This window comes from Musca domestica, unplaced genomic scaffold (genome assembly GCF_030504385.1).
Source record: "Musca domestica strain aabys unplaced genomic scaffold, Musca_domestica.polishedcontigs.V.1.1 4, whole genome shotgun sequence".
In the NCBI taxonomy this organism is placed as follows: domain Eukaryota; kingdom Metazoa; phylum Arthropoda; class Insecta; order Diptera; family Muscidae; genus Musca; species Musca domestica.
This window is the reverse complement of record NW_026712328.1, coordinates 13,383,662-13,410,121: the sequence shown is the minus strand read 5'-3', so window position 1 is coordinate 13,410,121 and position 26,460 is coordinate 13,383,662. Positions and strand designations below refer to the sequence as shown.

The window sequence follows — 26,460 nt, the reverse complement described above, 5'->3', positions numbered from 1 at the left end:
TAATTGCTCCACAATTGTATCTAAATATCCGTATATTGATAAAAGCACTCATGCAATATTCGATACCATATTTAGTCAGTCAATAGGTTTTGGGAAATCCCTTTGTTTATTTTATTTATAAAATGAAGTCAGTTCACTAGAATGTTTCTGTAGCTGCGTTTTATTGTCAGACCATTCTCAGTCAATTTTGAGCTGAATTATTCGTCTTTCATGGCACGCATTTCATCTGTTCTAAAAGGAAAATGCAATACAACGTGTCAAGAAACTTTGGGGTAAAAAATTCATAACGTATTTGAAATTCCATTAGTTCTTGCCAAGATAGATCAGCAGTGGGTCTATCTGTATCAGTTTGTTATAATATTGTTATACTAAATCAGTTGCAGAGCATAACAAAGAACAGACAAATTATTGGTAATTAATTATTTAATCAAGTACTATTTTAACAACTATTTGAATTAAATGCATTACCTGTACGACTTTTATTTGTATATCTCACTCTGTGATAACTGCAACAAATTCAAACGCTAAAATATTTACACTTTATTACTGAAATTTTATTAAATGAAAGCAAAAAATAGCGTCAAATTTTAGAATAAGTTTAAATTTGTTTAAATTGGTCACCTTCGGCACGAATTATTGCCACCAAAAGACCAATGAAACAACCACACGCTGCCCGGTATTTTGGCCCATTCCCGGCGAAGCGCTTGTTTAAGGTGATCGACACCTTGGTATTTTTTAGTGCCAACCTTGCTTTCCAAAATACTTCAGACACAATAGAATATTCAGAATATTTTCGGCATAATATTCGGCATTTATTCTGATGCCACGTTCTATTAATACGAGAGGAGAGCGATCATGGACTCTTATGGCGGCCCACACCACCACCATGGCCGGCGCTTGAGTTCTGGTGTCCAACCGAAAGTACACATTTTCAGCTGACCTCTTTGGCAAGTAGACACGATCATTTTGTTTGTTTACAAACTGCTGGACAACAAATGTTTTCTCATCGGAGAAAACCAAATTCGGCAGTTCACCACTTTCGGCCAAGTGAAGCAACTCTTTAGCTCTTTTCAGTCTATTTTCTTTCTGTTGTGGTGTAAATTCTTGCACTCTTTGGAATTTCAATGGCTTTACCCCGAGGTCATTTTTCAATATTTGCCGAATGGAATATTGCGATATGTTCAGCTCACGCGCCATTTTTCGGCCTCTGCGACGCCGACGTTTCCAACCATTTCTGCTGATGTTTCTGTTGCCGTCCACTTAACTGACGTCGGGCTACGCTACCAGTATCACGGTAACGAGCGATGGTACGAGACACAAAAGATGTATTCAAATTTAAATGCTGGAGTGCTCTAACGATAGCTACTTGTTGTTTTCTAGCCAAATATAAAGAAATCACACTATCACGCTTAAATTCCATCACGAATAACTTTTTTTCTGGAAAATTCTCAACAAAGTGCTTGTGTACGCTTGTAAACAATATAATGAGCTGTCACTGGACTAATTTTAACAGCTGTCGGACGAGTGGCTTAGAAATGAGAGCAGTCTGAAGTTTGTTTCAGTTTTTTCATCTCACCCTGTATATTCTTGATCAGAATAAAATTCTAAGACGATTCAGCTCTGTCCCTTTGCTGTAATCACACTAGAGTCTTTTTGTCTGCAGACAGGTCAAGTTCGAAGAGTGGCTATATTGGTCCACCATACAACGGTCCCCCCGATATACGGTATTTTGATGATTTAAGCCACATTTTTCAATGGAATTATCTAAACTTCTACTTCTTCTGGAAGAGAATTGTCTACATAGGTCTACGTTTTAGTATAACACCCATAAAACGGTACCCCCAAATATTCGGTATCATGATTTTAGCGACATTATTCAGTAATAGTAATAGGCACTACAACCTATGACGGAAAACTGTCGTAATTTTGTTGTCGATTAAAGAAGTCACTATAAATTGCCGGTAGAAAAATCTTATTAATTTGTGTTTTACTGTTCACATAAAAGTTTTAAGTTCTTATTTTACAGATTTTTTCGGTAGCTACTTTTTTAATTCCAGCCAAAACCCAAATTACAAAATAATAAGGTATTGTTTGTAGTCGTAACTACTTACAAATATACTACTTACAAATAGGTAAGTAGGTTTACCTATTATGTTTGTGCAATAATTAATTTTACGAAAATAAGTCGACAAATAAGTAGAAAGTACACTTGTCTTACTTAGGGCTTATTCACCACATTTTTACGCAATCCACAATTTAACTCTCAATAATCTGATCTTTTGTTAAACATCCTACACACCGTTAGAGTCTACATTAACAACTCATAGTATTTTAAATTTTCTTTAGTTTTCCGATGCTAGTCTAGAAATAACAACTTTGTGCCATACAGTCAAAGGCGTCGTGCCGCCGATATTCATTACATGTCAATGAGAAAAGTAAAATATTTTGCTTTGTATTTTCATGCGGCTTATTTGGCTTCCAAAATATTGTTGGTGTAAGTTTCATTGTGTTTTACGTCGAAAGAAGTTAATGTTCATAAAATTCTACATTTTTAAAATTATGGTTCTAAAATACAATTAAGCATGGAACGTGAATATTTATAATAGTTCCATGGCGTATACGTGCTGATCATGATTTACTCTATAAAGTATACGCGTAGAGGTTCTATGTATAATAAATCTTTATCGTGCGACATACTATACAGGCGGCAAACTCTCGTACTTCAGTCGAAATAAATATGCATTTGTATGTTTAAGCTTGATAAAATTGACAATTTCTGTAGAAATTATTTTAATTAAATTCAATTCGAGAATTTGCCTATACGGCCGGACAAAGAGTAACCCGTTTATGTTCTCTCTATTTTGTCAATATCTGATTACATTGCTTTTATTTGGTTCCTATTTTGTGTGTCGAAAAAAATAAGTTCGCTGAGAGCACGCGAACTTGCTTTTACCCGGTCAAGTTTATGTTGCACCTTGCAGATACACGTTAAATACATTTAGCTGGGAAAAATATCTGCCAAATATTTCATTTGACGCAAATTATCAAAATACCGAATATTTAGAGTTACAGCTATGGGGACTATACCAAAATTTAAAATTATATGGACAGCTCACTGCAAGTGTGTTTCTTAAATACTGGGAACACAAACTACAGAAAATCCGGGTTAAAAGTGTAACTAAAACGGCTAAAACATGCTAAATCTGACGCTACTCTTATTTAGAGGCTACACCAAAACGTGGACATATATGGTCCATTTTCAAATACAAATCCTAAGGACCTAAGATACATCTGAGTAAAATTGTACGAACCTTTGACATAAAATTTCAAGCTGATCAACAAAATATATACACTGTGTATATAAAATGGATATTTCGAGGTGTTACAAATGGGATGACAAACTTAATATACCCTCTGGTTTAGTTGATGGATTGAAAAAAAAATCAACAAAAGTTACCAACTAGGAAGAAAGGTAGAGAGAGATAGAGAAGCTACGTATGTTCATGGAGAGGTATCCACACATAACTTTCAAACATATAGCTACATATACTAAATAGTCTACTGATCACATTACATTGATTAGATCAGCATTATAAGAACATTTGGTAACCACATCTAAATTAGGCGACCATATATAATTCAAATTTCAAATTTTAATTACTTTAAATTCTGCAAAGTACAAAAATGTTGAAAGATTCGGCAACGAAACCGGAGATGGTTTATTGCGAATTTTTTTATAGATTAACAAATAGTAGCCAGCTATGGGTATTTACCCGCAATATATCAATATCACTATTCCTCTATTCAATTTTGAATACGGTCTAATTCGAACTTTCTTCGAACTTTTTAAAGAGAAGCTGGGGAAACAAATGTTTTTACAAAAAATCTTATGTCCGAAAATCGATGTCGATTGTGTAATATACCGAAATACAAATATTCCCTTTATCCGCACATTCGCATTTTTACCATTAGACTATAGGATTTCATAACTAGGTGGTTTTTTACTTAAATAACAAATAGGAAAATTTGGTCTGTTTAAGTCCAGATCATGTTCACATTGAATATTTTGGTCCAAGTAAAATACTGTATTATCAAACGTCCTCTTATTTTCGGCGGAAAGTAATGACAGTGCCAAACATATTGTGCACAAGAACTTGTCAACAATTTGACAGGGGTTGATTATAAAAAAATATAGGGTTTCGTTCACATAATGGTTAATATGTTCATATACTTACCTACCCACTTACTGTTTTAGAGGCGTACGTTTTTTGAATATCGGTTGTCAAGCTTCCGGCTGTTGTTGTCAACCGGCCCTATTATTTATACGTGTTTATGTCAACACGCAATCTATCATTGCACGAACAACAAGCATACACACACATGCATGCATATTTGAAACTAACCATCCCTTAACCCGCTCAAATTTAATAATAACGTCACACCTTTATTACAGGTGTTGTTGCGGTGAACCGGTCGTGTGCCATGCAGCTTAATTTGTGTTTGCGATTATTATGACATCCGCTGTTGGTATTTAGATGCTGTAAAATAATCTTGGAATAAACTAATGGTGCTGAAAAATAATTTTCGAAAGAGGTAATTCCACATTTGATTTATATATATGTTTTTTTTTTTAAATTTTAATATCCCGCAAGAAGATTTTTTGTAAGCTATCAGAGTATATTTTGCATAGTAAACATGTTTATCGATTTTTAGAATTGTTTTCAGGCGTGCTATTCTATAACTAGAATTACCGATAATTGTCGACAAATTTTTTATATATCCACCTACAAAGGAGGGTAATTTGTCATTTGTCATTAAAGTATATATATTAATGATTAGCATAAAATTCTAAGTCGATTTAACAATGTCCGCCTGTCTGACCATTTGTCTGTTGAAATCACTATACAGCCCACATTATTTGACCTAGAGCTTTGGCACAATAGTTTGTATAAAATGAGATATATCGATCCACGGTTTTTCACGGAATTGTCCCAAATTTAGTATTCAGATTTCTGATATTCTACCTCTGATGGCAAAACATTGCATGTATAGGTCCTCCTTTTACATTGGCCCCTATATAAAAGTACCTCCTGATATGCGGTATTTTAATGTTTTTAGCCATATTTTTCACTGAATTATTCCAAGTTTGGTAAAGGGATCTACATCTGGTGGCGGAACATTCTAAATATAAGTTAACGTTTTCCGATAGCGACCATATAAGGGTATCTCCAGATATTCGCCATTTTTATGATTTATTTTGCATTTTCTTTGGTATTTGTTTAAAATCGGAATTTGTAGTTCATAATGGGTTTTACGACAGTCGTCAAAACTTTGTCACACGGTTTCCACAACGGTAGAAAGGATAGAAACCGATATTCGGTGTTTTGAAAATCCTAACAACATGTATGAAAATACGCCAATATAAATATGAATCATTTTGTTACATTTGACATTTATTTTTTGATTATTAAATATAAAGCAAAGCATCAAAATACGAATTGGTTGCGGAAACCATTTTTGGATACCTCGGTGAACCAATGTTATACAATTACTAGCTGACCCTGTCCGCTTTGCTGACCTATAGCTTTAGTATTTACTGCAAATTGTAATCTTATAAATTTCCCTTTTGAAAAATCATTACCTTCGGGCTTGTAACTACAATCGGGTTTCATAGCTTAAGATTTTTGATGTTTTTCTTGTTTTGTCTGTTATTGCTGTAGTCTGTGGCACCTATTTCTCTAAAGGGCTCATTATTCGTGATTAATCAAAAACAGAAGAAGAACATATAAGGATTCCGTATAAGTATGTATTTTGAATAGTTTGAAGTTTTAGTACTATCTGCATAGAAATAAAGACTTACAGAAAGCATTTGTAACTCAAACAAGTAAAAAAGCTGTAAGTTCGGCCGGGCCGAACTTTTAATACCCTCCACCATTTGGTACAAATTTGGCAATTTCCAAAAAATAAAACCCGTTAAAAATTCTGTTAAAGTCTTAAAAATACCGAATGCTTATACGACGACGTGGGCCTGCATAGGCAACTTTTGTCATAAATTATTACAATATTTAAATGCGAAACTTGAAAAAATTTGTTTACAATGTCGCTAAAATCATCAAAATACCGAATATCGGGGGGTACCGTTATATGGGGGCTATATGAAGACGTGGACCTACATGGCTCATTTTTTGATTTAGGATGTAGTATCCATTACGAACTTCAAATACCAAATTTGAAACGATTCCGGTAAACAGTGTCGCTAAAATCATAAAAAAACCGAATATCGGGGGGTACCGTTATATGGGGGCTATACGAAGACGTGGACCTGCACAGATAATTTTCTGTCTTAGGCTGTAGTATCCATTACGAACTTCAAATGCCAAATTTTAAATAATTCCGGTGAATAATGTCGCTAAAATCATCAAAATACCGAATATCGGGAGGTACCGTTATATGGGGGCTATATGATAACTTGGACCTACATGACCCATTTACGAACTTAACCTGCCTACTGGGAAAATATACATGTATGCAAAATTTTAGCCTTCTATCTCAATTTGTTCGAAAGATAGCGTGATTACAACAGACAGACAGACGGACAGACATACAGACAGACAGACAGACGGACAGACAGACACACAGACTGACTGTCCGTCTGTCTGTCTAAATCGTCTTAGAATATTACGCTGATCAAGAATATATATACTTTGTTGGGTCTGACATGAATATTTCGAGGAGTTACAAACGGAATGACAAAATTAATATACCCTCCATAGTCAAGTGTTTCTCCCTAGTATCATAAAGTCTTATTAAGTCTAGATCTTTTAATCTTTATATACATTTTTCTTTATACATTTTTCTTACGATTATTGGTATTCAAGAAGGCACATCGGTCCCTTTTAGATTTTGTTCTCATGACAACGACAAATGCCAGTCATTTTGCATGTTTCTGTAGCAACTTCCGTCCGGCCATCTATTTATATTCATATGGACGAAATCCTTTCTAATAATTATATATATATTATATAATATATATAATTGTAATATATATAATTATATATTTTGAAGGTTCGAGAGATATTTGGAATCGGTTCAGGATCTCAGTCCACATAAATTCACTATTTGATGTGGCCCCCGTATAACAGCACGTATTGATATTCGGCACTTTACTTATCCAATCCAGATTTCCGGTCGAATGGACTGCAATTCAGCATTTTGGGTTCTTATCGGAAGGAAATTTGCCATACGGAAATGAAAAACCATTTATTTATATAAGCACCATACAGCTCTGTCGATTTAGGATTGGAGTCACAACTACAAGCGTACTGTGCACTAATTTGATTACTTTCTTTCTTTCCATTAGAATTAATCATTAAATGTCGGAATTAATATCATTGAAAATAAACAATTCAATTTAAAAATCAACAAAGCCTATAATAATTTGCCAGTAACTCAGTAGTTTTTTTTTCAAAATTGTGATTTGACTCTTTTTGGATTTCAAATCACAATTGACAGCAAACTTATTTGACAGATGGGCTTACTGGCTGGCATTACATAGGCCATAGAAGTCAACTTGAAAAAATTTCTTGCGATATAAAAAATGACAAGACATAACGAAATTGCTCACATTTTTATTTTTGCATGTTTTTATGCTATTTTTCGATTTTATTCTTTTAAATCCGAATCGGTGTGAATTGTTACAATTAGTTCTGTCGTTTTTTTTTTACATTCAGATATTTTAAAGTAGGCGTGGCTAGTTCCTCTGCCCTCCAAATAAATACTAAAGTTTGGAGGAAAAGTCAAAAATGTGTCGTATACCAATTTTCAAACTGATATCTTCATTATTTTGCCAATATTAGAATTTGAGATAAATAGGTGGGCACTAAAAAAACCATAAAAAATCCATAGAAACCTTGGTGGAATCTTGACTAACATTCGTGAACAATAATTATCCAAATCTGTCCAGCCATTCTCAACTGATTCAATTACTAACGAACGAGTCTCGATTTTTATATATTTAGATTTTTGGAAAATATTTTAAAAATCTGAACATTTGAGCTCATGCGGACAGAAATGTGGCTGAAATGATGAGTGACAGGCAGAATTGAGAGTGATATACCCATGTCCTATGTTCAATTCAATTCTTCAAAATATGGATTTTGTACTACGCTGACAATTTTTCTGTAATGAATTCGACGTAAAAATGCAGGATGAGAATCTTCTGTCAGTATTGAAGCAAAACAAGGCGCGATACCGGCGATCTTCATACATATTCTAGCTGCAGCGAACTTATATTTTGAAGCATAATTCAACCATTCCGTAACGAAATCTTGCATGACTTATGAGTCAGTTATTTATTTATTTATTTATTTATTTATTTATTTTTTTTTTTTTTGGTTTTTTGATTTAGATTATTATGAGTTTACTTTGATAATTGAACCATGGGCACGGCAACTTACTGGGGAAATAGTAAAATAAATATTTTTTTTTTGCCAATAAAATTATTAAATACATATTAAGTATGACAATTAATTGCATTTTATAATTACTTTATATAGAAAGGTCTGGGGAGTGTGTAGCGGAGTCTAAGTTCGAGCTATGAAAAAACATACCTATTACGAAACATAAAATTAGAACGATACATCCATCTATGCAATTTACAGTGGTCTTACGGTTTGATTCCTGAATATCATATTTTATAAAATAACTGTTGCAAATAAGCAAGCAAGAATGCTTTCGTTTTGATTCGATTCGATTCGATTTGATTTGGTCTTTCATCTCATACCTCTGAATTGTTGTGAGGTGATGTATTCAATAAACTAGCGCGGATGCTTTCGCTTTGGAAGGTAACAATGAATATCCCAAACTATCTCACACTTTTGTGGGAAAGACTAACAAATAACAACTCACTGGTCTATAAAATATTATTACGGCTTTAGACTATACTTTAGACACTATATGTTATAAGTATGATTCGGCCAAAAATTTTGTAACACCTCAAAATATTGGTTTTCAACATAGGAGAGTATATATAGATTTTCCTATCTCGCCGAGCTGAGTCGATCTAGCTATTTATGTCCGTCCGTCCGTCCGTCTGTCCGTCCATGTTAATTTGTAATCACTCTACAAGCCGCAATTATGAGGGTAGAGCCAGAATATTGAAATGTATATTTGGTAATATTTGTTCACATTACAACACAGGTTGGGGATATTTTATACAGATAGCAATTATCGTCCGATCCTCACAAAAATTTTCACAAGGGTAGGGTTAGGCTGAGAAGGGCTTGGCCTATTGTTTTCAAAGATGTCAGCAATATATTTAGGGGTTAAAATGGACCAACAGCTAAAAATGTTCCTGATTTTGCAGCCGAGATAAAGGCCATAAATAGAAACCAAACGACACGAATTCTCGCATGAAGTTAAATTTTAGGAAAGCGGATAGAATGGACCACTGCTTTCATGTGTGAAAATACCAACATTATTTACAGGCGATATCCGAAAGGCGAACTTCTGGCTTTTTTATCCTGATTTCGTTGACGAATATAGCCAAATATTGTAGACAAGAAAATCATATAGATGAGTCTAAATTTGGAGATACAGAGGGGCCTCTTGCTTTTGGAGATGATCGCAAAATATTTAGGGGTTCAAATGAACCAAAAATAGAAGAATTTTCTGATCACACAATTGAAGCCTGAGAAGAGTGTTGAGGACACGGAAGAATTCATTCTAGAATGACCATTGGATTATATAATTAGCTGTAAAATGGAACATAACAACTAAAAGCACGACGTAGTGCGTAAATATTGGGCAAATGTCCCTGGTCAAAATTCTAAGGGTAATATCTGGGTAGTGCTCCGTGAAATAATTTCAAAAGCGAAATCTTCCAAAATGGATTTTGACATAAAAGGGCTTTTAACATGATGTAGTTTGTAGGGTATCAAATGGTGGGCCCCTCACGACTATAGCCATTGCTTACTTGTTTTAAATATTTTTTTAATAGCCACTCCGATATACCATTTTCAATAAAATATATTGCATATGTGTTTAAGGAAATTATTGCCAAAATATTTAAACTTTTACACTTTTAAGGAAATTAATTATCAAACTGTGCGACATTATATTTTATTAATAGTGAAGCGTTTGAATTAAATATAAAAATTGGGCCATATAATAACAAATCGAGAATAATAATAAATATCTGAATACCTAGTCTATTTGTAATGTTTGTTTCTATTATTTTCTGATTGTGGGTTCCGATATTTCGTGTACGTAATCGTTTTTTTCAATACAAATTTTTTTAATACTATTCTTGCACGGACTAGTTGGCAAACTAAATCGATCTTTTCAAGGTACGGAATAAACACTTATTGTAAAAAATATTAACATGTCTTTGTTGATAGAGGCATGTTTAAAAAAAATATATTTTGCAAAATGAGTTTCGAACTACAGTAAATCTAAAATACGGAAGTATAGTAAAATCGGATTATAAAAATAGGATAAGACCTATATATAAGACCTATATTGATATTTTTTTGTTAAGGAATGCACGAAAGTACAACTAATTTGCGAGCTTAATGTTACGAACCCTTACATAGGAAGGATATAATATAGGAGGCAAAACAAAAATCAAAGCCCATATCCCGTATTATAAAATGAACCCCCATAGAATTAAATAAAAAAATGAAGATACTCTTTCTCACAGTGCATGTGGAGAGAAGGTTGGAAATGGGAAGCTATATATTGCTCTGTTCCCTAACCTGCAAAAATTTACTAGTTTTGCATTTTTTTTTTTTTTTTTCAATACCATAAATGGAAAATCGGTTATCACAGTACAATTCTTTTCACTGTTTTATTTTCGAATCGAAAAAAAATATTAGATATTATATAAATAACCACACTTTGTTAACTTTTTCAACAATATTTAAACTAAAATATAATACAAATTTGATCAAAAACTTATTTCTTCAAAAAAAAAAAAAAAAAAATGAAAACATTTAGTATTTCTCGGTTTAAAGAGGCTTCAATCAAGACAGAGGATAAGAGAGAAAAACCCTAGCGTCCTTAAATGTTCCTCTATAACAGAATGTAAACTTGTTGTTATAGAATTGCAATAAAAATTTGTCTAATTTACCCTTCTGCTAAATTATTAAGATTAAATCTTTCGTGCTTATACATTTAAATGAGCTTTTCAATATTTATTGATGGATATTTTTGAGCTAATTTGATTTGTTGAATAGCTACTTTCTAAAATAAAGAAATTTGTTGTCGAACGAAAACTAATTCAAATATTTAGTAACAATATACGAATTTTTTAATTTTTAACACCATATCTCAAGACAAACAAGCAAAACTCACAACATCATTACACCATACCAATACTAACAAAACTATAACATGGAAGACTTCAGGCACGAGCCGACGACAATGTGTACATTAAACCGCATTATTTTTCATAAGATTTATGTCATTTTCATGCCGTTTGATGTCTTCATTTTCACTTCCTGTTGAATGTTACATGCATTCCTTAACACAGAGAACATAACACCGCACAGCAAATGAAGAAATACAAAAAAAGAAAAAATAACTTAAGCTACTAGGCAGGAATAAAAATATGAAAAAAAGAACGAATACAAGTGGATGGAAATGCAGTGACGGAATTTTGACATTTTAATATCGCGCACACTAAAACGGTTTGAACTGTAACAAATCACTGACTACGAATGAGACACTGACACACAAATATGAAAGTAATGTGGCCTCAAACGGCGAACATGGCAGAACTGGCAAACCAGTGGGCGATGACATACAAACTGAATATGAATGACAACAAAAAGGAACACCGATTTGTTACAACATGTCTACAGATCAAAGCTTTGAATACTTTCGATGACGTGCCAAAGTGGGACGAAGGTCTAGAATATTAGACAACGAGGAATTCTCATTTTCCAGTATCTGATAACACGTTAGAGAAAATCAGAAAAAAATGCATGTGTTTGCTGTATGTATGGTTTATCATATCTAATCTAAAGTTTATGGGATAACTCTTACCGGTAAATCAGTTGCTGTTGTTCGATTGCTGCTGCTGCTGCTGTTCCTTTTAAATTTCGTTGGCAATTAAACACTGGACAGAGAACAAACTTTTCGTCCATGTACTAAGTTCACTTCACAAGTATTATTTTTTTATTGTTCATGTCTTCTGCTATGCTATGGGTTGCCGGCTGATTTCGGGAATTTTATTGCTTTATTTTTTTTTTTTCTTGTTTTGTTTAGTTCTACTGGATAATTTTCAAATGTAAGTTAACTTTCATGTTTTCGTCGAATGGATCAAATATCACTTTGGTCTAGCAGTTCGCACATCCTAGGTTAATACTGAAATGGTATTATTATTTATTATCTGTTACACCGGCTCTAGTCCACTTGTCTAGTGGCAGCAGAGGAAGAGTTCCTAAAATCAGATCACTTTTTATGTTCGACATTGGAGCGTATGAGTGTTGTCAAGCAAGACAATCAAAGTTTGTTTACAAACGAGGAAGAAAATATGCTCAACAATTTCTGTATGTTTGTGTGTCGGCGTGTGTGGGAGTCACTTTGTGTGCGGTGTGTTGCGTAGCTTTGTATTGCTTCAGTGTGTGTCGGTAACGGAGCCAGAGCCAGAACCGGTGCCGTGTCCTCGGTGTATGTCCTGGCACACGTTCAGGCTACGAATGTAAGTGCCGTCAACAAATGCAAGTGCATTTATGTAAAGGCGAGTTAACAGCGTTACTGTTAGAGTGTAACATCGTGTAACAGAATGTGAACGGAGGACTGGCTGGGTAGTTGGGTAGCTGCATAGTTGGCTGATTGACTGGTTGTTGGCAAGCTGGCTGTATGGCTGGCGATTGCCTAGTTGGTTGGCTGTCTCGCCGACTGAATGACTGTTTGGGCCGTAGATTGATGGGATGGTTGGCTAGCTGGCTGGCTGGCTGATTGACTGTCTCTGTGTAATGTGATGAAACGACACAAACATCAAAGGAAGCGAGCAAAAGAAAGGCAGCCAAGGAAAAAACAGACACAAAAGCAAACAAACAATAAAGTAAAGGATTAAATAAAACTGAATGGCACACATACACGCACGCACACTCACACACTGAAGACACAACACGCGCGCACCAACACTTGCACACGCTTACATGTAGAGACAAACACTCACGCACAGACATTGTTTGATTTCGTTCGCTTGCAATGATAAACTCTTTCCTGCGGCTCCTAGAAGGACAATTTAACGGTTTTCTTGTTTTGAAAATGAGACGATTCCGTTTCTGTTCATTACAACGCCTTTTGTTTAGAGCGGTTTCAGTCAATCACAAACACTGTGCACCATCTTGCACCCTCGCTGGCTATGCTTGCTCGGATGGTGGAAATGTCAAATTCAATTATTATTGACTACTAGCTCACTAACACTTACACACACTATGTATATGGTGGACACTTTTTCAGTTGCACTTGTCACTGGTGATTTTGCCATTAAAATTCGTATGATAGTTGTTGTTGCTGCCGTTATTGTTGTTGTTAGGTTGGCTGTTGGTGCGCTGCATAGACTTTGTCGGCAATTGTAATAAAAATGTTCAGGCATTACATGATTTACGACATTGTTACACTTTTTAAGTTCACTTGGTCCGAACGACAAGTCGGGCAACTGCACTTACACCAAAACACTAGATGAAGTGACTATGAGCGCGGCTGGTGGCTCTGTTGCTGCCGTGGCATTTGCCGGGGGTGCTGGTGGCGGTAGATGCGGCGTTGGCTCGTGTCTATGCTGCACATTGCTATTAGAAAATGTTTTTGAGGCAAAAGCAAAATTCATTTCAAAAATTGTCCACAACAATTTTGAAGGGGTCTGTCGTTGGCCACAGTTGAGCGAGAGAACGTCCTCACTGCAGGAAGCTTGATTAACAACTAAAGTCCTATGTGCCAAAGTTAAAAAGGACTCGAGTTGGAAACGGCTATGCATGCATATTTCTGGTTTGGTTGGTTTTACGAGCCTCTGTTGTCGTAAACAGTAAAACATATATAGCAGTGTCGAGCAACAGCAGCGACAGCAGTTCGGAGGGCGGGTGTAACGGTGTACTTGCAGTCTGACTGCAGCTACTGCAAAAGGCTTCCATGGGCTGTTTTCGTACAAAAATAACTTTGACTTTGGCTGGTGTATTCGTCGACTAGACGATTCAACTCATACTCGTCGTTTGGTCTTTTTGCAATGTACACAGACACACATACACACACCAACACGGAACTCGACAATGCTGCTATGTCATATAAACGGTCGAAATGTTGCAAATTCTGTGGTCTCAGTGTTGGTGCGACAAACCCTTTTTATGGTCCCATTGTATGTGGATGTGAAAATAACCGAAATGTCACTCTCTACGCTATATTGAAAATAAGAATTTTTGCTGATTGTGCTTTTGCAGTTATCCAACCGTCACATAGAACTCGATTCCGCAACTTGAATCCTCACAAAACGAAACACAAACTAGAAAAGAGAGTGTTGAATGAAGGAAACAAGGAAATGCAATGCTGCATTTGATGGATTCTCTCGCTCTCACTCTTGCCGCTCGCTCTCTCTGTCTGCATGTTTCTCTTTTTGACACTGTGCCAAAAATGTTAAGTAATGCCAGACGGTGACATTTTTGCATCAAAAAGTAAATAATCTAGTCAACATTGGAAACCCGCCTCTCCCCCCCCCCCCCCTCTCTCTCATATGGTTTTTTCTTCTAGTTACATTCCTTTGGCACACTTTAGTACATAGCTGGCGATATTCTCTCACTTGCTGTTAAGCCAATCGAGCGTTATGTTATGCCCCTGACCACACACTTATTAACACCAACTAATATTAGGCAAATGCCGACAAGGAGGGCCTCATATTTAGTTGGAGCGGCATTGTTTTTATTTCTGCTTTCATCATCAGATGGAGAATATTAGATTTTGTAAAGGCCAGGGAGACTCATTAAAATGCAAATATTTTGGAAGACACCAGATTTTGAGCACCACTGCAAGTAATGCAAGATTACTGTTGTTTACACATACATAGAAATGCATTACTCTATGCCTAACTATGAATATGGGCATACGCTTAATCGCAGTGACAAATTTGGCACTTAGCCAGCCAGTCTGCCACCAAGTCAGGGTTCGATGGATAAATTATTTGCGTAAAGGACACGCTATACTTTATGTCCTTATATCTGTCCACCCCAGATTTCATTATTATTGACATTATTTTGTCACCAACATTTAACATGCCGGAAGTTGTCACTGTTGCACATATTCGCGTGTACATCCATCTGTAGCCGCTCGTATTACATTAGCATTAACTATATATTAAGCTAGGCGCATGTCCTTGTTTGCCCTCTCAGGCTCTCTCGCTCTCCAGTGTTCTCTGTTGAATTGTTTTTCAAGTTGCGGAAGTGTGCATTTTCTCTTGGTCTTCAGTGTTAACTGCAGCGGTCTGCATCTCATCTGTTTCCTATGTGCACCATTTAACCTTTTCTGTTGGCCACAATTTTCTGCCCGTCTTCAGTAGACAGGACGGCAGTTGTGTTTGTAGTTCTTGTTGTTGTTGTTGCTGTTATTATTATTGCTTTGTGTGCTGCACAAAGCAAAGCCATAAGGATATGTGAAATGCAAGAAGAGACACGTGTACACATACAAATGCATACTGGAGCACACAGACGCAGCCACGGGCACACACACACACGCAATGCATGAACACAGCATACACACGCTGTCTGTTTGTAGTTTGCACAAGGCCAAACATTTTAATCTTTCTGCTCGACAGTTCTGTGCGTATTTGTGTGCGTTCATCGATTATTTTGCTGCTTCGTTTGATTGTTTATTTAGTATCTTACTGCTGCGATTTCGTATGCACTTGTATTAGTGGCGATGATTAGGTTTTTGTGATAGTCAACATCTAAGGGCCGACTTGCCAATGTAACCATAATTGTCATCCTCATCATCATCGTCTTTTTCTTGCAAGACATAATAACATTGGTGTAGCAGTGAAATAATTCATTTGTTGTTGATGGTCTTTGTTCTTGTTCTTGTTGTTGCTGTTGCTGCATCCACACGCATGATTATATTATGAAATAAATTTACGTTGCATGTACACTGATGACAAAAAGTCACGATCAATATCCATACAATGGGATGCTCCGAAGTTAGTGACATTGTGATATTCTTATAAAACTGCCAAGAGCTCGGGTTAAATAAATTTTGTTTATTACATTTTCACTTCCTCTAATGTTTTTATACCCTCCACCATCATTCCCTCCAACGTCATTCCGTTTGTAATTCATCGAAATAATAATTTTAGACCCAACAAAGTATATATATCCTTGATCAGCGTAAAATTCTAAGACGATTTTGCCCTGTCCGTCCGTCCGTTGTAATCACGCTACAGTCAAAACAAATTAAGATAGGAAGCTAAAATTTTGCACAGATCTGTATTTTGTCTGCAGGCAGGTCAAGTTCGAAGATGGGCTATATCGGTCCCGAAATCGTATAGCTCCCATATAACGGTACCCCCGATCGAAGACCTATATAGACAATTCTCTTTTAGTGGATAAAGTACTCACAAGGAACTCCTTGTGTGAATTTTCAACGGAATTGTCTGAAAATTCACACGGCATCGTATGTCCCCCATATAACGGCACTTCCCGATATTCGATATTCTTCGAGAGAATTGCCTATATAGGTCCACAATATCGTATATCCCCCAGATAACGGCACCTTCTGATATTCGGTACTTCCATCATTTTAGCCACATTTTCAATGGAATTGTCTTTATCCCCTGGAGTAGTATTATCTATATAGGTACACGATATCGTATAGCCCCCATATAACGTTACCTCCCTATATTCGATATTTTGATGATTTTAGCCACATTTTTCAATGGCATTGTCTGAAATTGCACACAAGGAGTTCTTTATGAGTACTTTTCCTCTGACAGAGAATTGTCTATATAGGTCCACGACATCGTATATCCCCCATATAACGGCACGTCGCGATATTCCATAATTTGATGATTTTAGCCACGTTTTTCAATGGAATTTTCTGAAATTCTACAAAAGGAGTTATTTACGGTATCCCCCAGATATTCGATATTTTGATGTTTTTAGCCACATTTTTAAATGGAATTGTCTGAAATTCTACACAAGGAGTTCTTTCTTAGCCACATTTTTAAATGGAATTGTCTGAAATTCTACACAAGGAGTTCTTTCTGAGCACTGTACCCCCTGAAAGAGAATTGTCTATATATGTCCACAATATCCTTTATTCCCCATATTCAGTATTTTTAAAATTTTTCAGTATTTATTTGTTTGAAGATTTTCTAATTCGTCCGAAATGGTGGAGGGAATTCAAAGTTCGGCCTTGCCGAACCTTACGCTTCTTTACTTGTTGTACCTTCTGATTGGAAGGAAGCTGCATAATAAATAAAAATACGTTAGGGGAAAAACAACTTTCAAAATAAGAACCAAAAAATTATAAAATTATATATCTGACAGAAGGATACTAGAAATATATGAATATTTTTTTTAAAAAATTCAATACTGATGTCCAATTTTCTTCAACTTTACACATCAATATTTCAACCATAATAAGATGTCAAAATGAGATAAACGGTCATCTTCGTTTGGTACCACCCCTACAAAAGTGGTTCCTTACATATTGTAAATTCATACGTACATACAAAACCCTACATTTCTGTCTAATATAATTCTCAAAAGGGTACATAAGTATATGTAGCTTTTATTCATTTGTAGGATATTCCACATATTATACTGATCTTAATACCGGAATTCACAGTTCTAGATTTTTTGCTACTCTATATACTAAATTGAAAACAATTTAGCACTTTTTGTACACATTTTAGTACCAACTTCAAATCGACCTCTTCATTTAAGCCACACACTCACATTGATCCTTATACAAATGTGTATATGTGAGGCCCCATTCCCACACGCACTCATTTCCAAAAACACTTCATTGTCTAACCCAGAATTACAGGTTCAGCTCTATTCTTATAGTTATAATATGTATAGCATCATTTAGCACTTTTCCTACTCGCTGTAGTTCGGATTTCCAAATTCACTTCCTTCTCTAAACGCTACACGCACGATCCCCATACAAATATTCATAATTCTAGCTCTTTTCGTAAATGCTATACCAAATTTAGTAACATTTAGTTCTTTTCGTACCCTTATTGTAAGCATTTCCAGAAGAATATATTTTTATACTAAATTTAAACATTCCACCTTTATCTACTTAACAAAACCCCAATTTTACCAAATTAAGTACAATTCCTACATTTTTTAAACTTAGTACATATTTACAAAATACGTCAACCCTACTTTACAAATTTGATTCTCACACCAAATTTCAAGTATTTACCTCTATCCGTTCACATAAATCCAACTGGCAACAAATTTAGTGGCTTTTAGTACTTTTTTATTTACTTTTTGGCACACTCACTATTCTTTGGGAAAATTTGGTTCGTGACAACATCAATAACCCTCATTCCAAATTTCAAATTTTGTCATTTTCATACTTTTATGGTATGTATTCCCAAATCACCCCAGCCACCAGTAGTAGTCCCAATACCAAAATTTATAAATAACCTCCTTAAATCAACCCTACTTCTCCAACTTACAATGTATTCAGTTTTTAGCACCTTTTAGTACTTTTAGTGCACTTATTGTTCGAATTTTCAAAAACTCATCTTATTCCTTATCCATACATACAAAATTTCTAGATTGTAATTTCAGCCGTTCGCCTGGGCATTGATTACTTAGTCACCCTACTTCATTATATATATAGATAGAAGAAAATGACATGAAAACCAAACATTAAAACAATCAAGTCTGTGAAAACATTTCGGAAACAACGAACAGACGGATTATACCCAGCAACAATTTGGTGGTCACTTGAACCAATTTCTGCATTACTGATATTCCAAAAATCTTACAACGCAAAATAACTTACATTTATCATAAAAAGTAATGAATAGCCCCTGTTCAGAATGAGCAGGCCCATCTACAAATAAAAGGTAGCTGGTTGTAATTCTCGTGCGGGAAAAAGTCTGATTGATTTCATCTGTCTGATTTCATGATGTTCCTGACATCCCTTCAAGATAACCCATTATCAAATAATGGGTTCCCTATTTAATTTTTGACAAACTATACTATATGTTAATTCAGAATCAGCATAAAATTCTAAGTCGATTTAACGATGTCCGTCTGTCCGTCTATCTGTTGAAATCACAATACAGCCCACATTTTTTGACGCAGAGCGTCAAAATTTAGCAGAACAATTTTCATTGTGTCTAGGATGGTTGGTATTGAAAATGAGATATATCGGTACAACTTTTTGTATAATCCTCATATAACGGTACCTTTCGATATTCGGTATTTTGTTGATTTTTGCCACATTTTTCCACGGATTTGTCTAAAAATTGGTATTTGTAGGTAATATAGCTTTTAGCATTGTATGTATAGGTCCACGTTTTGCTATAGCCCCCATATGACGACACCTCCCGCGATTCGGTATTTTTATGATTTTTGTTAATTTTTTCACGGATTTTCTAAAAATCGGTATTTTTATGGTATAATAGATTCTAGCTAGTGTGGGGAAATATCGTATGTGTAGGTCCACGTTTTGGCATAGCCCCCATATGACGGCACGAATATTTAGTTCTATGAATATTTAGTTCTACTTTTTTCTATAGCGCACATATAACGATAGCCACCGATATTCGGTATTTTGATAATCCTAGTCACATTTGCCCACATAATTGTTCCAAATTTGGTATTCTAGAAGATTTGATGGATGACAATCCTTGAAGCATAAAATTGTCTATAGAGGATCCCGTTTTGGTATGGCCCCAAATATCGACCTCACTCACTTTATGGTTTTTTGATAAGTTTAACTTCATTATGCAAAAGGTCTTACTGGTATATGAAGTTTAAAGTGAAAAGCGCTGGAATTCAGATACTTTTATATAAAAATGTTTCCTTTATCCTAAGGTGCTGGGTATTAAAAGTTCGGCCCGACCGAACTTAATGTTTTTTTGCTGTTTTTTTTTTTTAGTATTTTTCTTAGAAATAACTCAATATTTGCTTTGGATGTTATTTCGTACGTAAGAAGTGATTTGCCTCCCAAAAAATTCAACCGGATGCTGTGTAGAATGTGACACCGTCTTGTTAACGCCACATGTCATGCAAGTCAAGCTCTTGTTTTTTGGCCAAAAAATATGGATATCTTCTCACGGTAGCGCTAACCATTCACAGTTGCGTTACGATCCGCAGCATATTTTTAAGAAATTCAGTCCAATGATGCCACCAGCCGATAAACCGCATCAAACTGAATGCATTGATAGATCTTCACTGCATCTGGCTGATCTTCACCAAAATCGACAATTCTGCTTAATTACCCATTTGTACTCATTGCACCAAAAATTAAAAAGGAAGTTAAATGGAATAAGTGCGCGAAGAACTGATGTTGAAAGTGGTATTTTCTAGATTTTTTTTTTTAATAAAACGAATCTTGACATTTTTAACATATAAAAATGCACACCCAAATGTCTATGTTGTTACATACTTACATTGTGTTTCAGTGTTTATCAAAAAATTAAATTTTGAAATAACATTTTTTATGAAAAGTTCACATTATGATTTTTTTAATTTACTCCACCCCCTAAAAATATTACAACGCGAACTATTTCGCCCACATGTGTGTTCAATTTTAATATCTTCCTAAACCTCTTCTTTTCGGCTAGACAGCAGTTAGAGCACGATAATTATATGTGTCACCACAAATAGTTCCATTTCGCATTCGGACAGAGCTTGCTCGCCTGCTTTTCGATTGTCAAGTAATGAGTAAGCAATCCGACACAAATTCATAATGGGCGCAGTTTAGTCCTTTGAAAATGCACCCAGCGACGCGTCGCGTTGCACATTGCACACCGACACCGCATCCCTTTGAAATGTCTTTATCTGCTTCTTCTTCTTCTGAAAATGCGGCTTCCATTCACAGCATTTAGACTGTCTGTGTCGCTGTCTATGTCTCTGAGTGTGCTTGCGTATGTGAGTGAGTGAGTGAGTGTGTGTGTTTGTGTGTAAGTGTGTATCTTTGTGATAAAATGCACTAGAGCGTCTTTGTGTGAAGCTTTTCTTCTTTTGTGCTGGCAGTTTTAGAAAATAATGTTGGAAAGTAGATCAAAGAAAAATACAACTACTATTGCCCTTATTTGCATTTAAATTTTTAATCAAAAACAAAGCAGCACCACCAGCAGCGGCGGCAGCATTTGTAACACACACAGCAACAACAACAACAAAAACACAGCTTAAATACTTTAAAGAACCTACACCAACAACAAACGCTGTAAACAGGACTCTGTAAACAACGCTGTTAAAATAATGGCACGTGTTTCGCTCACACACAGTGAATGAAACGCATGTTTTAGTTTTGTTTTGATTTATAACTTCGTTGCAGTCAGCTGAAAAGTAAATACCCACACAGAGACAGGCCAAGCCAACTATCCGATAACCACTGCATATGTAGAATGCAACAATGTCACGTGGTCTGGTGGCTCTCTGCAGTCTGGCAGTTTGGTCTCTTTGATGGAGGCACCATTGCCGTTGTTGTCTCTTTTTGTCTCCAGTAGAGAAACTGCTATTAACAGAATATCCCAAGTAACATTGAATGTAAGCAGTTGTGCGAAAAAAGTGTCGGCAGAGCAAGGGCTTCGCAATCTCTCGGCAAATATTATATAACGTCTGAAGCAACATGTTGCTGCATGTTGGGGTTCGAATGTTTGGCCCGAATGTCCCTCCAAATGCGCTGGCAACTATAATGTTTACGTTTTCCACTTGGGATGTGTGTGTGGGGCAGATCCATTTACATATGTGTGTCAAGCTTTTGCTCCACCTACCGATTTCTGGCCTTTGGTGTATGCGTGCTCAAATACGATGCTATGTATATGGGTGTGTGCGTGTGTGTTGATTGTCCTTAAAATCTAAGGGTTGGAGAATGTGTTCTACATAGAATTGTATGTTTGTGTGTGTGTGTGTGCGGTCATGTCATGTTTGCGCGCTTTTACTGGAACCTGCAACTATTTCACTTAAAATGTTTCGAGAAACTTACTTAACGAAGTGATGTGTGTGTACGAGCAGTACACATTCACAATGTTGATGTTTAAAACCATCTCTCTCTACACACCAGCGACTATGTGTTGCATATTCCAAGTTCTTGGTCTCTTTTTTCCAATGTAGAGATGGATATCGGAGCGTATGATTGTTTAATAAAAAATAAATTAAGGTCGCATATACATATATATTGTAATGCGCTATTTTTTATAATGTGTATGTCTGTTTGTATTTGTCGATTTGTTTCTTGAGCTTGTACAATAAGCTTGTTTATGCATTCGAATCTAAGCACTATGGCGTTTCGATGGGGGAGGAACAACTAATATAAGATTAAGAATCCCCGTGATAAATCACGCTATTTCTAATCTACACACTTACTTACATATATATATTTACATGTATGCACGTATCAACAATGCGATTGGTCATGGCACACTTTAGGAAATCTTACATAGTATGTAAGGCATCATGTGACTTGTATCGTTTTTTTTTCAGCTGGAGAATATGAATAAATGGTACATTGTTTTACATTTGCCAACACGCTACTATTTACCTTCGAATGTATATATGTCTATGATATACTATATACAACAGTGTGCATGAGTAAGTTTTGTAAACTCCACCTCTTGCAACATGTTGCAACTTCCCCTACAATTGCCCCCTTTCCCTTTGTAGAAATGTTATTTTGTAACAACATGTTGTTGTTGTTATTTTTATTATAATTTTTTTTTTTTTTTCATTTTCATGTAGGTGTCCATCTCCTAAGCCCAACAACCAGCCAACCAACCAGTGAGTGTCAATGTGTTTGTTCCCTTTTTACCAAGTGAATGTGGATATGGAGCAACGATACAAACAGAAGAGCTTACGCTGACTTTGGATTTGCTTGTTGGGCTGGTACTATTCCCTCCAATAGACATGAGTTTACGTCGTTCGTCTTCATTGGATCGTCGACATCGTGAATTCTATTCGGTTCCATTGAAGATGTTGTAGGTGCCGACATTGTATTTAGGTTCCTCGTTAACTGTCGTCAATTACAGGATTTGGTTATGAGCTGGCTGGTGCCGTGAGTGCACACGGCACCGCATGATGACGAAAGTATGGGACAACTTCAATGCGTATGTTATTAAAAAGACGCCAATTTTATTATGAAAATTACAAACTATTGAAGATAATAGTTAATAACAATAATGAAATTGGATTTAATATGAGGAATAAATATTTAAGGTATCTGCAAATTAAAAATATATTATATTTGGTTCCTCAAAGGATTCGTTCAATCGAAATTCGAAAGAAATCCAATATGGATTACTATAACCTTATACCGAAATGATGTCTTCAGTCAGGACTCCAACGAAAATAAAATAATTACAAATACAATAAAACTTGGGATTCTGTGAACAATTTTATTCAATTTTCAACTTTTGGGTTGTCGGATGTTTAAAAAAAAAAACATACTCAAAACTATGAAAAAGGTTTCGATAAAAAAAATAAAAAAGATTTAGGTGAAGCTATTGGAAAAACCTTCACGGTTTAAAAATATAGTTCACTCTACGCGAAAATTTACAGAATCAATGAGCAAATTCATATATATATATATATATATATAAAAGAGTATAAAATCAGGGTTATAGAGGCAATATATATGCGAAAAGCAATATAAACAAGCTTAATTTTTTTCCTAACCAATTTCAAATGTTTAAAACCTTTTGGCATTAAAACTCATATACTCTTGCATCTCCTATATTTGACAACACTTGATGTAGCAATTTTGTAAAAATCTTGTACTATAGTTCAGAAAAATTTGTTCCAAATGTGGGATACAAATGCCAAGTGCTATATGAAGATATGGATCTGTATGTGCAATTTTCTGTCATACGAGGTGGTTTCCATTGCGAACTGCAAATACCAAATTTGAAACAGTTTTGGTGAAAAGTATTTTAAAAGAAAACCAGAAATTCTAAACAACTTCTGAGCATTATAATGGTATTAAATCCCGTCGTGCCTTTTGCTAATTACAGAAATTCGCTCAAATTATAGGAATTGAAAAAAAGGCTTGTTTACATCTTCATATAACACTGTGCAACACAAAAAATAATAACAGGAAAAATCCAGCTTATTATGAAAGTAAAGCTAAAAATAGACATGTGCATCCGCGTTTTCGAAAGTAACCAAAATAGAGGGACAAGTTCGCCCCGTTTCCCATTTTTGGAAATCTTCGGATTAAGTTTCCTCGGAATCCGTGCATTCTTCGCAAATATTGCAGATAAAAATACGAGGCATATTTTAGTTGAAAATGTTAACCCTCGAGCGAGTCAAGAAAGGGGTCTTACTGGTCCTTTCTTTCAAATATGCTTAAAAGCATCCTTTAAACAAAATTCAAAAATTTGGCAAAACGTGAAAAATGCCTGAAATCCGAGTTATCCTAGAACTATTCCAAAAAGGTGGACCGATATGACTCATTTTTTGTGCCAATGATTCTCAATGTAATCTAAAGATCTTTCTCAAAAGTTCAAAACTCTATCCTTAAGCCTTAACAACTTTTGCCAAAAGAGCCCAAAACTCCATTTGGGCTTCGAGTACTAAAAATGAGTACTACCAATTGGCATTTTCTACAACCCAGACTGGCTATTGTATACTGAAATTGTAAAAAAATAGAAGAAGAAATAGGCAAGCCGACTTTATGATACCCTACACCACTTTGCATATTTTATAGACCTTCACATAACAAAAAAAAAATATTTATGGGGCACTTGTGAGAATTAAATCATACAAACTATGATTATAGTTATAATTTAAGGTCCAAAGGACTAAATTTGTCGAGGCATTTGTGTCTTTTTCATCCGGGCTTGTATTACCCATTTGGTGCACAATTAACTTGAAATCAGATAAAGATATATATCTATATCCAAATCTGAACCGATGTCGATGAAATTTGGCAAAGGTATTTCTGAGCTGAATTTGAATATCGTTGTACGGAGCGCATATTACGGTTGTGGGAACAAATGTAGTAGATCGGATGAACAATGTATATGGGAGCTATAGGCATATCTGAACCGAAATTTGGCATACTAGTTTCTAGACGTGTGCCAAATTCCATCCCATTTGGGCCAATATTAGACGTTGGTGTACAATAAAAGCAACTCGGACCAAGTTATATATGGGAGCTATATTCAAATCTTATCCGATCTCGTTAAATTTATCAAAGGTATTTTATGAGCTGTTTTTGATATATTTCCTCAAATAATTTTTTTACAGAGTGCATATTACAGCTGCGGTGGACAAAAATAACAAATTTGATAAACAATATATATGGGAGCTATAGCTCCCATATTCGATCTCAATTTCGATCAAATTTGGCATACTTATTTTCAGGCCTAATTTGGTCGTATGTACAAAATTCCATACTATTTGGTCTGATACTACACGTTTGGTGTACAAAAAGGCAAATCGGACGAAGATATATATGGGAGCTAAATCTAAATTTTGACCGATTGTCCCCAATTTCAAAAGGGTTCGTCCTTGTACCCAACAAATGATTTGTGCAAAATTTCATATTTATCGGGCAATACATAAGTCGACTCAGAATGTGATTCTATGCAGATCTTCAAAAGGAAATATTGGACCATCTCGTTTCTTTTTGCCTATTACAAACAAATGCACAAAGAAATAATACTCTGACCACCTTGTGATGTAGGGTATAAAAAGGACCATCCTTTGTTGACTCCCTCTTATGTTTATCTGCAACATTTGTCGAAGAAACTAAATACCTACAAAGCACGAACTTCGAGGAAACTCAATCCGAAAATTTCCAAAACTGTGGAAAAGGTAAGGACGCTAGGAACAGTGGTCGTATTAATGATCTCACAGACGTATTTAACAGAGCATTGGTTACATCAGATCCTCTTGTATTATCTGCGCACAAAAACATGCGCTTGCATGAAGACGTTTAAACCTTCCATCTGTATTAGTCCCATCATTAGTTTATAATGAATTAAGACCACGAATGATACTGATTGTGATGAAATTAGAGATGAAGCATTTGATGAAGAATTAAGAGATAAACGTTAATTTCTGGATAACGAAATACCTACTTGTATTCAATAATGATTATATAATAACTCAATTGATTTTTTTATTTTGATTACTAAATTGAGTAAAACAATATTTTAAGCCCTCTTTTCTCTTAAGTACGTGGTACGCACATACACACAGACTAATTTGAAATGTAAAACCAAACAAAAAACAAGTAACAAGTAAAAAAGCATCGGCCGGACCGAACTTTTAATTC

The 26,460-nt window shown here is 35.3% G+C and overlaps 1 protein-coding gene and 1 long non-coding RNA gene across 8 annotated transcripts in view; one reads left to right on the top strand and one right to left on the bottom strand.

Annotated features, from left to right (window-relative positions):
* LOC101897473 (sex determination protein fruitless) overlaps positions 1-13,938 on the bottom strand; it is a 617,438-nt gene extending 603,500 nt beyond the window's left edge. For 2 of the 6 annotated variants that reach the window (XR_009342942.1, XM_059126679.1), the window contains exons 1-2: positions 13,442-13,938; positions 12,046-12,366 (exon numbers count right to left, since the gene is read on the bottom strand). The gene's annotated coding sequence lies outside the window, so the exon portion shown is untranslated. Of the gene's footprint in view, positions 1-12,045; positions 12,660-13,441 lie in introns of those variants that run through there. The other 4 variants (XM_059126695.1, XM_059126694.1, XM_059126696.1 and 1 more) reach the window with 3 other exon arrangements.
* LOC109612455 (uncharacterized) overlaps positions 1-23,499 on the top strand; it is a 68,075-nt gene extending 44,576 nt beyond the window's left edge. The window contains exons 2-4 of one of the 2 annotated variants that reach the window (XR_002194531.2): positions 4,454-4,593; positions 22,923-23,158; positions 23,210-23,499. This is a non-coding gene — a long non-coding RNA (uncharacterized LOC109612455). Of the gene's footprint in view, positions 1-4,453; positions 4,594-22,922 lie in introns of both variants that reach the window. The other variant, XR_002194530.2, reaches the window with a different exon arrangement.
* The last annotated feature ends 2,961 nt before the right edge of the window (positions 23,500-26,460 follow it).